The sequence below is a fragment of the Argopecten irradians genome, chromosome 2, assembly GCF_041381155.1.
Source record: "Argopecten irradians isolate NY chromosome 2, Ai_NY, whole genome shotgun sequence".
Classification (NCBI taxonomy): Eukaryota; Metazoa; Mollusca; class Bivalvia; order Pectinida; family Pectinidae; genus Argopecten; species Argopecten irradians.
Genome location: NC_091135.1, coordinates 40,606,677 through 40,622,785, shown reverse-complemented (window position 1 = coordinate 40,622,785; position 16,109 = coordinate 40,606,677). Strand labels below are relative to the sequence as shown.

Genomic DNA, 16,109 nt, shown 5'->3' with positions numbered 1-16,109 from the left:
GAAAATTGGAGAAGAAAATTACAAATGACATCTAAACAATTACTCTTTTTAGGCAATCGTCAATATTAAAAAAAATAGTATCTTTTTCGACAATTATCTCACCTGATTTCAATGACTCGAGGATTTTTTTGAAAAGTGATATGAACATGGTCAATTATAGGAAATTAGGAGAAGTACATTTTTATTTGTCTGACTTTAATAATGGAATAGATTTCATTGTTGTAGCAGATTACTGTGGGAAAAATGTTTCGACTTACATATGGGTAATTGCTATTTAAAACGCCTTTGTAGGAATCGAATGTTAAACTATTGAGATAACAAGATTTATTATAATAAAAGCTTTTCCATGGATTTGAAAAACAGGTCTTTGTGTTGTTCTGTAATAGAGCTAACATTAGGTCTTTCATAAGAGTTACCTCCGCGACACAAATTACTCACTTTGGATGCTCCAGTGGCATTTAATGGCATTTAATGGTAATAATATCAGATAAATGTAGCGATAGAAAAAACAGCAGCATGGCGGTCAATCCTAGCACAGATATCATCTATACAGTGTAATCCCGTAATATCATTGCCGCAGAGCCAAGACCCCGTCCCCAGGATCTCTGTCGTCATCTGTCTGCACGCGCACCCATGATTTACCGCAATTCTTGCGTCCTTCAGTCTTTGTCCTACATGATAGCTTTCTAGCCTAACGTAAATGGAGCCCAGGTTGTGACAGCTTTTTTTTAATATTTATCCCAGGATGAAGTCATGAGGAGTTATATCGTTACACGCATCGGCGGGTGGTGTGGAATGGTTGACTGACCATGTGTGTCGCATTACAATATAATTGCGCATTTTCAATCAAGGTTAGCCACGTCTTTAAAACCCAGGTGAACATTATTTATATAATCTATTCTGCCGTTCACCTTTGTTCAAACATGGCATTTACCATAAAATTGACAAATTTACAGGTAGATTCAGTGGCAGTGTTGACTTACCACAAGTTCAAAGGCTTTCCCCTTCTCCTCCACACATTTAATCTTTGGTTTAATCCGCCACTCAATAGCACATTAGATCTCGCACCCAATAACTATTATCAAGGGGTTTTATCATTTTAAGCTGTGAAAATTTCAGTTTTAGGATAAATTAATTAGAAATTAATCACTCACAAATATCTTTTGATTTGCATTTTTTCAAAGATATGTTTTGCATGTATACAGTATTTTCAGTAAAACTATAGACATACTTACTAATTTGTTTTCTTATATCAGGAAATTTTGTTTTCTTATATCAGGAAATTAACATTTGTTCCTTAATTAAGTTGAAAGTAATTTTTTGATTCAATATTAAATTAAAAAATAACCTGTAGGCATATGGATAATTTTAGAAGTGAATGCAAATTCATTAAACCATCACCATTAAACAGAACATCTCTTAGTGATGAGATGAAACACAGGCTAGTTATAAAGATTGAACTTTGGATAAAGAAAAGGATACTTTCTATGGATTCTATTTTAGTTTTGTTATCAAATTCTCACAAATAAATTTGAAAGGTGAGCTTGCATTAATTTTCACATGTGTGCCCTTCCTTCAAAGGGATTCAGAAAGCTTTGAAATTTTAGGAGCATCCTATCTCTGTCAACTCTTCATTGATGCATTGAGAAATATTGATGAGGCAAACTTTGTGATAGCTAGATTACAGGACTGTAGCAGGCTTTGTTCTGTTGACCTTCAAACTGAATAAGATATCACAGCACTTTATAGGTAAAGCAGGAAGTGTGTTACACATGAACTAACAAAATCATTAATTAATCAAAATCAAAATGTACTGATAATGTACTGATAATGTATGATAATGTACTGATAATGTACTGATAATGCTGTAACAATTTCAAGGACTTAGTAGTGAAGCTCCTTCAAAATTTTCTCATGATTCTGAATATAGCATAACACCTCTACTCAATGCATACTCCTAATCATTCCCTAGTTAATTTAGGTTTAAGGAAGTGTTTGGATCATTTTCTTAGGTAATGGTTAATGCTGCCAACCCGTGAACATTTTATTAATTGGAAAGCTGAGAAATGGCAAGTCTGTGCTACTGTGGTTATATTCTTTGTTTGGTATCGTAGCAACCAGCTATTGTAACAATGACCTGTATCTAGATCCTGTTCATGCACTTTACCCTAACTACTAGGATGAGATTATCCTACAGTATAGTGGATGGGATAGCCATCAGATACTACATGGAGGTATCTCTAAAGGACCCTGCTCATACAAAAGACAATTTACTGAACATCGGCAGAATGTTACTGAAGGAAAGTGAACCATCTGCAGTTTGGACTTTGATATTGAGATAGATGAAGCATTACACGGAAGATAAAACAGAAAGTTACCATTAAAACCAGTACCTAACAGAAATATAACACTTTAACTACTACATAATCATATTTATGCAAGAACTGAGAGCTGTTAAACTTCCACACAAAAAAAAAACACATGGTCAAACCTTGTATCATTAGTTCATCTTTGCCTGATTTACATACGGACCTAAGTGTTTGTGATGGTAATGAGAAGTACACCTAGAGCTCCCTTCACACATTATACCCTGACAGAGGTCAGCTAATGGGATTCTGATGCTATCGAGTTTATTTAGTTTTAACAACTATTAATTAAAACCAGAAGGTTTTAGTACACATACTATCTGTAGGGAAGAGAGAGAGCAGAAAATAAAAACTTCATTAACATCTTTTTATTTCCAAATCCGTACTGATACCAATGATAACAATATGTGGAAGGTGACCGCACGGCCCTGTGTCGCTGCGATGATTGTGCGTGATTGATGAGATGAATGACATTATGTGATCAGGTCATTCCAATCAACAATTACCACTTTGTTCTATCACAAACGGATCAAAATGGTCAAAAGGCTTTGTTTTTAATGAATCTCATTTACAAGCAATTTTTCTAAAATTGTTTTGAAGTGCCAAAAAGATGATTTGATACCGAGTTGTGTCGTTAGAGAACAAAGTTGGGCTGGTGTAGTTCTTTAGTTAGCGTAACGGTAAGCTGATCTATTTACGATGAGAAATAAAATAGCTAGTTTATCTTCTCTATTATCATAGAGGGTAGAAATTATTTGCCCGCCACGTGATGGATTTATGTGAGCGGAGTACGCCTGGTGAAGAGGACTTGTGGAGCTAACAGGCGTGCATCCGGTCCAATCAGCGTCCGAGCGTCCACACCTCGCGGCCAGAGTCGCACGGCCTAGTATGGATACGACACCATTGTATCATCTTAAATAATGTCGACCTCATGTCTGTATATAGCCCCCAGCAGTAATCCGGTTAAAACCTCACCAACCTGGTCATTATAGCATGGTGAGTATAAAACGGACAACAAAGCTGCCAACCAGAAGACCTTCGAAATAAAATGAAATCAAAACTGAGCCTGTTTTATTACTTGTTTGTGACAATTTATCATCCCCAGGGCTAGTTTTAGTATTGCCCTGCAATCTGAATCAATGACCATTTAATTCTATTTTCTGGATGGCAGAGGGATCATGACATTTTCACCCTGGACAATGGAGGCAGTGGAGTGGGAAAAAAATACTTAAATCACTGCTGGACCTACACGAGTTTGATGGCAAAAATTATATCAAATTTGTTGATGACAGGTGATGAAAAAAATAGCCGATAGGAAATCAATCAGAGATTCCTCACGTTTTTTGTACAATACCGCGTCAATGGTCGCGTGCGAGACACACGTATATTGGGTCCCCCTCTACTCTCTTCACATACATACTAAGCTTGGTGCTAATGCCACCTTAGAAAGCTGTGCGGGTGATTTTTTTGATCCAACGGATAATTACCTGTCAAGTTATACCGAGTCATATACCCCCAGGTGAGCTAAATGCAACGAAAGAACACAAAAATGGAGAAACTAACTTGCACAGAAAAACTGACTAGCAGAGACTAAGACACAGCATTTCATCCGTCTCAAATACATCTTCATTGAGACCTGCCTTACAGACCACCTCTGTATAAGACTACCTGTCTTAGGGTCCCAAACACCACTTGGAGACCTTTCTCTTGGGTGATCTTTATAGACAGGTTTGACTGGATCTCTAAACACATAGCTCAAACAAGTTTCCAATCAGTTTTCTCGGGAGTAAGATTAATTAAAGGCATCGTTGTTGGTCCAATATTTTACAAGATGGATTTATGCACTGGCTTGTAAATGATAATGAATATCAGCAGTAATAATAGAAGGCAATATGAGAAATCTCATACAAAGTGAAAAAAAATAAAATCAGTGATCAAAGCTTTTAACCTTGTAGTAAGTCAGGCATGTCACCTACTTTCTCAAACAACAGCACCTGAAATAAAAAGTTTGACATGATCCTAATGATAATTAGTACATATCATTTAATCTAAGCCTTCATGTGCATTGTGTTTCTTGGCAGTGATATTTGTATAAATTCGGCAATCAAGATTATCTTTCATTTGATTTCTTTAACATGTTTTTCTTATTGTAAAAATCATTCGAGTATTATTTGATGAGGTGAGAAATACTAATCAACTTTAAATTAGAAAATTGTTGAATGGAGCTCATATCTGACAGAACGAGGCAAATGTTTCTTGAATTGGAATTCGCTCGTTATCTCAACCACAATCTTAAAAGCACCAATATGTCTTGGTGAAGGAAATCGGGCAAATGTTTGTCGGATCTGAACACACACAAGCCTCGCTATAATCTGTCAAAAAATCTTTCAATTCATGACAAAACTTTCCTTCCGAACCTTTCCCTTGAGGGAAGTGATCTTTTGACCACAAATCAATCTAAAAAACAAATTAATTACTTCACCACATAAAATTACTTAGTAAGATACTGAGTTCAGTCTGTATTGCCTACAATTTCATTTCCACACCATTATTGGAATAAATATCACTTCATGGATTTTCCATGAGAACAAAAAACATCGACTTCATTTTTCCAGGAAGATTTTGCCACAATTTTTGTAACAGACATTACAACAAACTTTGGATTTCTGGATTTTTTTTGTCTCTAAATAGGAAGATTTGTAAAAAAAAAAAAATGGAGGACAATCTTTTAACAAAAACAAGAGGAGAGTATAGTTAAGGGATTTGGTGACTGCTGTTGTAAAGGTGAAAAGGTGAATGACACAAAGAATGAGAGAATTGCTTCATCCAAGACAGCTGACCAAATATCACTTCCTTTATCACATCCCCACTTCTAGTTTAATCAACTGACAAGTTTCCTGGACCTTGTATAATGACCAAACGTAAGAAGCATCTAACACTGTATAGCATCGTACACAATTCATTCTAAACTCTTTTATGAAATTGAAAAGCACTTAAATTCTGCAACAATGTACTCCCTCCATGTGCCGTTTGACCTCTGGAAATCGACCTTTGTTCCAAACGTCCATAAGACTTGGACAATATAAAGACTCAATTTCATAACTTGCTCAGTGACATGGAATACCAAGTTGATTAATTTTTTGTTGATCTATTCAAAGGATTTTATTCTCTCAAGTGTGGGCGACACTGGATATTTTTCTCATTTCGTTGAGCGGAAAGTGACAAGCGAAATCAAACAGATATCTCAAGTTAATTTCAAGCTCTTCTTCAAGTAAACTGTTTATAATTTCTATTACATGGCTGTCATGTAACTACTAGTATTGTGCCCTGAAGGGCCTGCCAGCCTTCCATTATCAAGGGGACAGAAAACTCTTCACCTCTCGGACAAAAAAGGTCAATCGATCAGCTGCTACAATGATAGCAGTCATGTTGAAATGTTTTTCTCCTTTGACCAAGGAATTCTTTTATGTTAAAATCACTTACAGAGTAGATTTTATGTTTTTTCTTAATTTGAAGGAACAAAATGTATGTACACTCTTGACCAAATATTTTGATTGATTTTACAGTTCAGAATACAAGCACTCAAAACTATTATTCAAAATTTTCAAATATTGTTAAATTATAAGGAACACTGCTGGCTTTTATCTAAATGAAAAGTAGTCACTCATATCTTCTAGTGTTTGTGTAAAAACTATTTTCAGGTTGTGAAGTCAGAAAGAACCTTTGTCAAAAATCTTTTATTTGTATCAGATTTTGGAATCATATGTTCCGGTTTGGTTCAAGTTAATATTTACTGAAATAATGAGTATCATATGGTTCATTAAGATACATGCTGAAGTTAAGGTGGGACTGTACCATAGCCTATAGAACTTTTGGTTGATTATGTTGTTGAGTTTTAATGTCCAGAGTTCCTAATGACCAGTCTTATTAGACCAGCCACACCACCAGACCACATCTGGGTCACGTTCCCAGGAACTGTCACCAGAGTCTGACCAAGAACAAACTATCCCATGGTCTGTGTGGTAACCCTCACTGACCTGAATGATGTAAAACAGTTTGTGGACAGCTACAGGCCAGATTGTCTTCTAAAATCTGTCAAAAGCTAAGATTGATCCGCCATCATTTTAGCCAAAATTGATATTATGTGTGCTTCGGGTGGAATTCAGTCCTAGCTATTATGTACAGGAGGTGACAAAAGCCATTGGCTGTAATCAGCAGCATCATTGGACAATCATCAAGAGGTGCTCAGGAGACCATCGTCAAGGCTTAGGACATTATGACAATGGGATCGCCACACTTGTCTACGAGGGACTGTTATCTAAGGCCTTATGGAAAAGTGAAGTGATATGCAAATAAAAGTTTGGCAGCTTATAAGTGTTGCAAATAAGAGTTTGGCAACTTATAAACGCTTGCCCTAATGTTTGTTAGGAAATTTAATTAGGATATGATTTTTTTAATTTCCTCACACAAAAACTGACACATCGAAACTGAGATCATAAACACAGTCACAGGAAGATGTGAATTTCAGGCTCATTATAATTCACTTTGTTAATTAATCCAACGGTGAAATTTGAGCCAAGGTTTTAGGAAAGTTCTTCAAGGAACATATGACCATATAAATCATGTTAAAATCTTAATTCTAAAAAGCATTTTTGAAATGATGTGTACAATTTGATAAACATTCAGTAGCTAGTACATATATTTGGTTTTATTGTAGGAATGAACATCAGCAACAAAAATAGAAATGAATGAACTGATATTTTCAAATTGAAGTAATAAGAAGCAAAAGAAATAAAGTACAAAGTCACAAGACAATATCGATATCATGCATCCTTTCTCCTAAGCCAGCTGGCACATGTCACTTAATCCTACAGGTCATTGTCTCTCTGACCCTAATCTTTGTACAGTACAACCTGCCTTAGTGACCACCTCTGTAGGACAACCACCTACTTAATAAGGCCACTTTCTTAGGGTCACAAAATGGTTAATTTCTACACAATTTGACCTGTGTATAAAGGCCACTTGGCTATACAGACCTTTTTTTCTGGGGTGGTATTTCTTTTGTGTATTCTTTTATTAAAGAGAACTATACCAATATGGATAACAATCCAGTGATACAATGAAGATTTATATTTTAGTGATAAAATTTTACTTAGTAATAATGAATAAAACTGCTTGTTCACATTACTTTAGTTTTTTTATCAATATTCCTCTTTTATTTGAATTTTTATCATCAATGTTTTTATTTAAGAGATTATAATTAAAACAAAAGATTATGAAAATGAACATAAATATCTGTCTTTAATTCATTGTTACACTCAAACTTACAAATTTCTTCAATTTATCTAAATTTTTCAACTTTGAATTAAAGGTAAATATCTAAAGAAACTCAATTTAATGCACTGCTTTTAAAAGATCGGATATTTTGATAGATAACATAAAATGCAGATGCATACAAAATTATTAACATTTTTGCAATTTTCAATGCATGTGCATTCTATAATTAGTAACTTTCCGGAAGTTTGATTGTTGAGGAATTTGGGTCATAAGACCCACAACAACAATTAGTACCGGAGTGCATAGCTGTTGTATGTTAGACCCCCAATTATGTAATGTTAGACCATACTGATTTAATGCTTTTAGTTGTAACTATGGTAACTGGCGGTTACAATAACTCTCAGCTTAGTAGAGAGAACTTCTCTAACTCCAGAGATCCCTGGTTTGATTTCTACCAGAAATTTAACTTTTACAATAGGATCACATGTCCAACTAATCCAGTCTAATGATGTCAACCAAATTTTAAAAACAGTCAAATAAGATTTTTTGTTCTTTTTAGTGTTCATCACATTATAATTGATACTTGATATGTCATGTTTCAGAGACAAAGGGTTGTGTATTTTGTAATAAAAACATCAAAACAATTAACTAAAAAATAACTAAAAACCAAACATATACGCAGAATTAAAAGCAAAACAAAACAGCTAAAATAAAAAAATATATAAACGAACAACACATTGAGCCAAACGATTGATATCAGATAACTTCAAATGCAGAGCAGAAGTTACGCAGTCATAAATGGCAGGTAAAATTTCTAATCAAATTCAGCCTCCACATACTGAAGAGCTCTGATACCAATGTTTTTGTTTTCTTTTTTAAAGATGATTTCATGCCCACAATCCAATGACCAACAGTTAATAAAAAAAACCATTATACAGAACATCAACAATGGCCAGAGATGGAATGTCCTAGACGGAAGATGGGCACTTGACCACTGGCTAATGGGCTTCTGATTGGTCAGCCTTTTCTCAAGGGTAAGGACATGATAATGGAATTTTTGACAATCATTAGAGCATGACGAATACCCCTACATTCCATAAACTTGACTTAGTAAGGGATATAGAGGGAAATAAACAGATAATATCTGTGAGATACCCGAAGACCATGACCTTGAGCCAAACAAGAACTTGACCTTGAGAAATGTACGGTAAATATGACAATAGGGATAATTGTGTTATGGGGACAACGATGGACGTCGGCAGCCAAGAAGGCATCTGTTCTGGAAATGTAGCTGACAGTGCCACAATTCGTCTAGTGTATTACGTTTATGGGTGCAGGCTTCCTGACCATATGTCAAGCCCTAAGTCGCTCTATCAGGCTACGGGTATGTAAAGTCGCAGATACACAATCTAACAATGGTTCATCCCCCGCCGTAACTATCACTAACACGCTTTCTGTCATCCTCTAGCCTACGTTGAACAGTTATAACTTTTATATGACTTTTTAAAGGCTTGTCTTTTTCATTATCTGAATTTTAATTGCATTAATTGTGATTACTGTTGCCTAATTCTGATTTCAACCAAATCTGTTTGTCTCAAATCTCAATCTATTCTTCATTTATTCCTCTATAAGGTCCCTGCTTTTAAGTTAGAAAATCACCCCATGCATAAATTAACCTGAAATCTGTGACCTCTCCCTTATCAATATGGAGACCAGGAATCCCCTGCTAAACCCAGGGGAGCTATCAATAAAAATCATTTGACATTCAAAATAATTCTCTAATTCAAAAACCATTGCATTGATTAGTGTAGCTTAAAAAGTGATAGCGTAAAAGATTGTAGCTTTGTTTTTAATTTTGATTAAATGGCGAGCTTAGAGACATACAATAGAGACCCAGTAATCTGTATGGGAATGACTTATGAACCAAGATTAAATGAACAATGATTCTAAAACATTTGTACTTCATATATGTTGTCGAAGTAATCAATCAAGGGTCACCCAGGGCTCGGTCCGATCAACTCCCTTTTTAGGAATGATAGGAAAGCATTCATAAGGCTTAAAAGTAATTGATGGTGTTTTCATTCAGTTCCTTATTGGACATTGTTTAAACATCAGGTCTTATCATTTTGAACAGATGAAGAATTTGCCCGATGCTTTCAGTTAATCTGAAGATACATTGGTTTTTGACACAAAATACCTGATTGGTAGAAATAGTTTTCCATATAGGGACAGATTGAGTTATATCATTAATGGACATTTTCGAAGTTTGAACTTATTGGTGTTTCAAAGTAAATGTCCATATCTTTTTATTAATAGTAAAATGAAGATAATTTATAAATGGTTTTTAGGTAATAGATTTAAGAATGTATCAAAGGTATCAAATATATCAAAAGAGAACTTTTTAAAAAATGTATTTCCATGAATGACTTTTAAGTTATTTTAGTAAATCATAATTTGTGTAGAGTATTACTTGATGGCCATATTAGGAATTGAAGCCAATAAACTTGTTTGCAGAAATTTTAACAAGGAAATTGCAGGACTGGAAGTAATATCCATTGAGACTTAGAAATGGTGCAAAAATGGAATGAAACCTTTTGTGTTAGTGGTATTTCTAAACAGGAACTGAAAGAAACATTATTTGATCTGTTTGTTTGTTTTAGTTTTGCAACCCATTGACAGCTATTTAGGTAATTTAGAGCTGAACTACAATTGATCAGGGACAAGAAAGGAGTTCTTTGAGACCCCGAGCAAGGATTTCAGAGTTGCTGGATTTCAGAGGGATTAAATTGATAACTTTGTTAATATACTTTTAAGGGAAGAAACAGACCATAAAACCTCTATTATGCTCAGTAAAATTGTTTGGACTGGACTAGAACATAAGGGAAGAGACCTCTGTCTATATTCTAAAGACATTGGTACAATGGGGGAATGGACTCCTAGCCATCTTCGATCTATACATTCCATCTCAAGAGAATGGAAATAGCTTACTTTGTCTTAGATGATCTGTCCGGCAGGGTGGGTTGGTGGGCTGAACTCACCTGGGATGGCAGACAGCAAAAAGTCAAATCACAAGTCTATATAAAGTCTTTATAAAGATTGGCCAAACAAATTTTTCCTTATCATATCTCCTTTTGATTAAGGATTTAGAAATTTGAATTACAGTAGCAACAAACATGAACCTCTGACCGTGTAGTAAGTACTGTATAGGTACTTCTACAGTCCTTCTTAACCAATAGAAAATACCCAAAAATTGGGGTGTACCGGCATTGTCCTTCAAGAGACAATTTAATGATTGATATTTACTTTTTTGATAATTCTGGTGATGCATATTCATAATGTTCTGATAAAATGTGAAAAATTGAGAGAGTCTCCTACTATTACCATAAAAATGAAAAAAATAAAAAACGTTAAAAATTAGTTTTTTGTCATTAAAAATGTTTTAATTTTGCTACAATTTAACATTTTTAACCAAACTTGTGAAGTAATGGTTATTGTCATTTCTTATTACATTTATTAAATGAGAAGGTATCATCTTTAAAAATCAAGTCTTTAAAAGGAGAAAATAAGGCAAATCATTTAAAAGTAATTTCAATTCAATGTGCGTATTTGGGTACAAAAGGTGCAATGATTTTTGTCACATACGACCAACATGCATACTACAGGGATTCCACATCAGTGCACATTGCATGCATGAACGATTCACTTTTTATAACTGCTATTAGGACATGAAGGAGGCCATTAGTTTTCTAGTCTGCTATAACAGTAAACTTTGATATCATGCCCTCGCCTATGGTAAAATAAATGCTTAATTTGCATAGTCCATGTACTTTTAAGATACACAGGTCATACATTACACAGTTAAAAAAAACGGGTATCTGTTCTGGTAATTTATCTTTTTTCTCTCTCGAAAAACTTGCTTCTCTCCCGAAAATGGACATTTTATTCAAATCACTACCATTGGTAACAATTAAGCATTTGAATGACACTGAACTTGATTCTTTGACCAGGAAGTATCAAGTGTTTGTCTTTCAAGCATTTATTTGAATAAGAATTCTGATATTTTTAATCTTTAGTTTACGACTTAAACTTAACCCAGTTAAATGTTATTCAACTAATATCTAATATTTTCGAAGGGCTTAAAAGTTAAACATAACGTCTTTCTTAAAGATTTTGACCCAATTTGGTAAAGACATTTAAGTTGATCTTTGAAACGAAACTGTATTATACTTGAGTAATTTGTTTTCTTTGCTTCTTTTTATTATCATTAACAATTCTGATAGTCCTAATGACTTTATTGTATGTTTTCGGATACTCTTTAACTTTGTGTTAATTAAACTGTGTTATACATACTGTAAATGTTTTGTGACCATCGAGTAGTAAACACTTGTCACACTGCTAATATTGTTAACAAACTGTTTAGTAAACCTCGTGATATCGTCACTTTTGTCAAAAAGACTTGCTATACTGCCATTTCATAAAAGAAAACATATGTAAAAACTTATGCTATGATTTTTTTTGTCCATTAAGCCTGGTTATCATTCCACTCTAATACTGACTCTGTTTAATGTTCTATATTCAATTATTGTTACGCAATAAACCTTGCTTAATACTGTCACTACATTTTCGTTTTGTATTTGTGTTTTTTACAAAATTATAATGCTTATATTACGTCGCTGTTGTGCAGCTGAATCATGGTCATCTTAACGTTTATAAATGGTTTCTGTTAAGTAAATAATTTTTATGCTGTTGTCACTTTTTATTTGGGGTGTTATGGTATGATAACTGTTTTTGACCTTGAGCACTGCTGAACAATCTTGTGTATTTTCTTTTAGTCATTTGTACTGTAAGGTGTCTGATCTTTTATATGTATGGAAGTGGGCCTTTAAATCGTAATAAAATGTACAAAGATGATGAACAGAATATGTGTTTTCATTATGATAATCTCAAGATGTCCTTTAAAAATGTCAGAAAATAGAAATTCGGTGACAAAAATGTAAATTTCCATGTCGTCTGCCCATCAGTTAAAGTCAAGAAAGATGTAAACAAATAAATTACCCTTGGCCTTCATACTAAATATACATATTAAATCTCGTGCATGGCATATTTGACATTCTTTTCATTTCTAGTATTTGAAAAATTACAAATGGGCAGTAAACCGGAAAAGCTGAGTACCACTCCTGCTTTGTACCATGTACCAGAGAATTATCTCAACTTGATTTGTATATGTACAACTGTGGTTGCTTTCACCAAAATTATCCTTTTGTAAATAGAATTTTCCTCTCTAAGCACTTGAACATAACAGATTTGTTCGCGGCCCATTAAAGTATAACAACCACTGGGTGAGATCCCCATGTCAATCCTCACAATATTGGTTTCCCGACTATCACTGTGATGAATCAGTGCAATTTCTTACAGTCATTTCATGTCAAGTTTCCATTAAAACAGTATTGAAACCGGTTAGCAAAAATATTATGAAAGAAAAAAAAAGATGATATCTTGAATATTTTGAGTTAAGTTTTGGATGCTATTTATCATTTTACAAGTACCGAAATAAAGCTCCTTGCTAAGATATGCGAAGAGTAATATTTAGAAGTTTTTTATGTTTTTTATGCACTAGTTATGAATGACATATTTCTAGGTATTTTTAATATGTGAAGAATTTTACTGTTGCTGTTATAAAGTGACCAAACGAGTAATGGTACCAATGACTTGGATTACTTAGTTGTGGGTAACTGTAAGGTTAGTGACTGGTGTCGTGGGTAACTGTAAGGGTTAATTACTGTCGTGTCATGTGTAACTGTAAGGTTTAGTGACTGTGGAGTTGTGGGTAACTCTAGTGACTGGTGTCATGGGTAACTGTAAGGGTTAGTGACTGTAGTGTTGTGGGTAACTCTAAGGTTGTTGACTGGTGTCATTAGTAACTGTAAGGGTTAGTGACTAGTGTTGTGGGTAACTGTAAGGGTTAGTGACTGTAGTGTCGTGGGTAACTATGGTTTAGTGACTGTAGTGTCGTGGGTAACTGTAAGGGTTAATGACTGAGGTGTCATGGGTAACTGTAAGGGTTAGTGACTGTAGAGTTGTGGGTAACTACAAGGTTTAGTGACTGTAGTGTCATGGATAACTCTAAGGTTAGTGACTGTGGTGTTGTTGTGGGTAACTGTAAGGGTTAGTGACTGTAGTGTCGTGGATAACTGTAAGGGTTAATGACTGTGGTGTCATGGGTAACTGTAAGGTTGAGAGTAACTGTAAGGGTTAATGACTGGTGTTGTGGGTAACTGTAAGGATGAATGACTGTGGTGTTGTTGGTAACTGTAAGGGTTAGTGACTGTGTGGTTGTGGGTAACTGTAAGGGTTATTGACTGTGTGGTTGTGTAAGATTCTCAGTTGCCCTGGTATAACGACTGTAATGGATACTAGGCAGTGGGAGTGCAGCACTCCTCTCACTAGTACGCATTTTCTAAAGGAAGGGCATCTTATAGTCTTTTTCTTTCACCACAGTCAAAATTCTCAAAATTCTCGTAAATACTACAAAAACATACAAAAATGGGGGGAAATTTACACAGGTTTTGTCAATACAGTCATCAACTAGGTCAATATAAATATTTTAGTGCAACTAAAAAAAAGTGAAAATCTAGGACACAATTGTATTCTTTTAAATAAGCCAAAAATGTCCATGTTGAAACGCATGTTTTGCAAAAAAAAAAAATTATTAAATGTTGTGTGTCCTTGTGTGAATTATGATCTATCTGTTATCGCATTCTCATGTTAAAATTATGTTAAACATTTGTATCTGTATTTAATATTGGAGATGATTAAAAAGATTTATCACAATTTTGATGACGCATTTATATCATTTAAACTTAAAATTCCCTAGGATATCAGAATAATTCAATAGTCTTACACATTATTTCAAATGCGTTGTTTGCCATTTAAAACTATTTCTGGTAACATATCTGTTACAAGACCACATCTATTTATAAGATGTCTAAAATGTTAATATTTTTAGTTAAACTTAAAATGTATTTAGTTTGTGTTTTGTTCTATTGTATGAAAATGGCTGATAAAAGACCAATATCCATCTGGAATATGTTTGAGGAAATCCAAAGACGAAGAAAAATTGTTGTCAGTGAGTCAACAGAGGCGCCTGACACCCCGACATTTTGTAACAGTCTATATCAGATAGGTCCTAACGGATGAGAAACCAGCTAAATCCTTAATATCACAGCAAACACTCATAGATTCATATTCTGTTCCGAGCCTTTTGAATGTTCTAACCACATATTTTCCATACGCCAAACAATACTCTTTCAAATATCTGGTTTCCTTTGTGACTCGTAGGAGGATTTCTATTATACATGCTACCTATATTTATCTCTGCTATCTCACTCCAACAGCTTATTTCAGTGATTCATCTTTGTCCTCTTTTGCTTTAACTTTTTACATTGAACCTACCCTTTCTTTCTTTCACATTTCTAACTATTTTATAACTTATCAGCTAAATGCTTAACCCTTAATTGACAAAAGCTTCTCTAAATTGAAATTCAAGTGCCATAATGAGAATGTTTATCTTTCATTTCATACTTTATGAATTAATTTTTTTTCCATTTTTAAGTTATTTGATAAAATGGCATCCACGACGATTTCTTATTTTAAAGTTTTTATTTATAAAACCACTTTAGACAAAAATTGAAAGTTTAAAGCCCTAAATTTGCACCTGAATAGTATTTGACTATCTTCAACAGTGGATCCTGAAGACTTTTACTCTCTTCACTAATAAATATGGCAGCAATATTTTTAATATTTTGAAGTTTAATTGGTTGGATTAAAGCTTCTTTGTTTTTGATGGAGACAAAAAGGTGACAAGACTGGAGATTGGATTTTGTCTTCTTTGTATGTATATGTAACCTTGACTACAGAACTTGTGACAGTACAACTAAATCCTAATGTTCTTCAGAACTTAAGTGGTAATTATGAACTTTTCTTAAAGATCATTTTATAAAAGTTTTTATAATGAAAATATTTGTTTAGTGTTGTGATGTGAAAAGATTGTATACTGAAGCTATAGAGGAGCCTCTCTTTGGAGTGTGAAGGGCTGACATGTGTCAAGCAGAAAATCTGCATGCTTATTAGCCAGTGACTCTCTCGATATGGTGCAATCAACATAGGCCACAACAAAAACAGTAGAGAGGTTCAGATTTGTGCTACTGTGGTCCATTATTGTGAATGTGAATGGTGATTTGGATTCTCCTACCAACACAAATATATATGCAGGTGGTAGCGAGATGTAGTACTCGCATGTGCTATCTTCGTGCACTTTTATGACACAAAATTAAGAAGCTGAAGCAATCACATGAAAACAAAAGGAAGCAACGAGCCAGAAAGCTCAAACACAAGGATAAATTGAATCAAAAAAGCAAAAAAAATACTGTTAAATCACACTAAAACACAAAAATAATTAAGAAATGA

The 16,109-nt window shown here is 34.2% G+C and overlaps 1 protein-coding gene across 1 annotated transcript in view; it reads right to left on the bottom strand.

Moving 5' to 3' along the window:
• Positions 1-16,109, bottom strand: part of LOC138315484 (core-binding factor subunit beta-like) — a 50,428-nt gene that overhangs the window by 13,524 nt on the left and 20,795 nt on the right. The window lies entirely within an intron of this gene.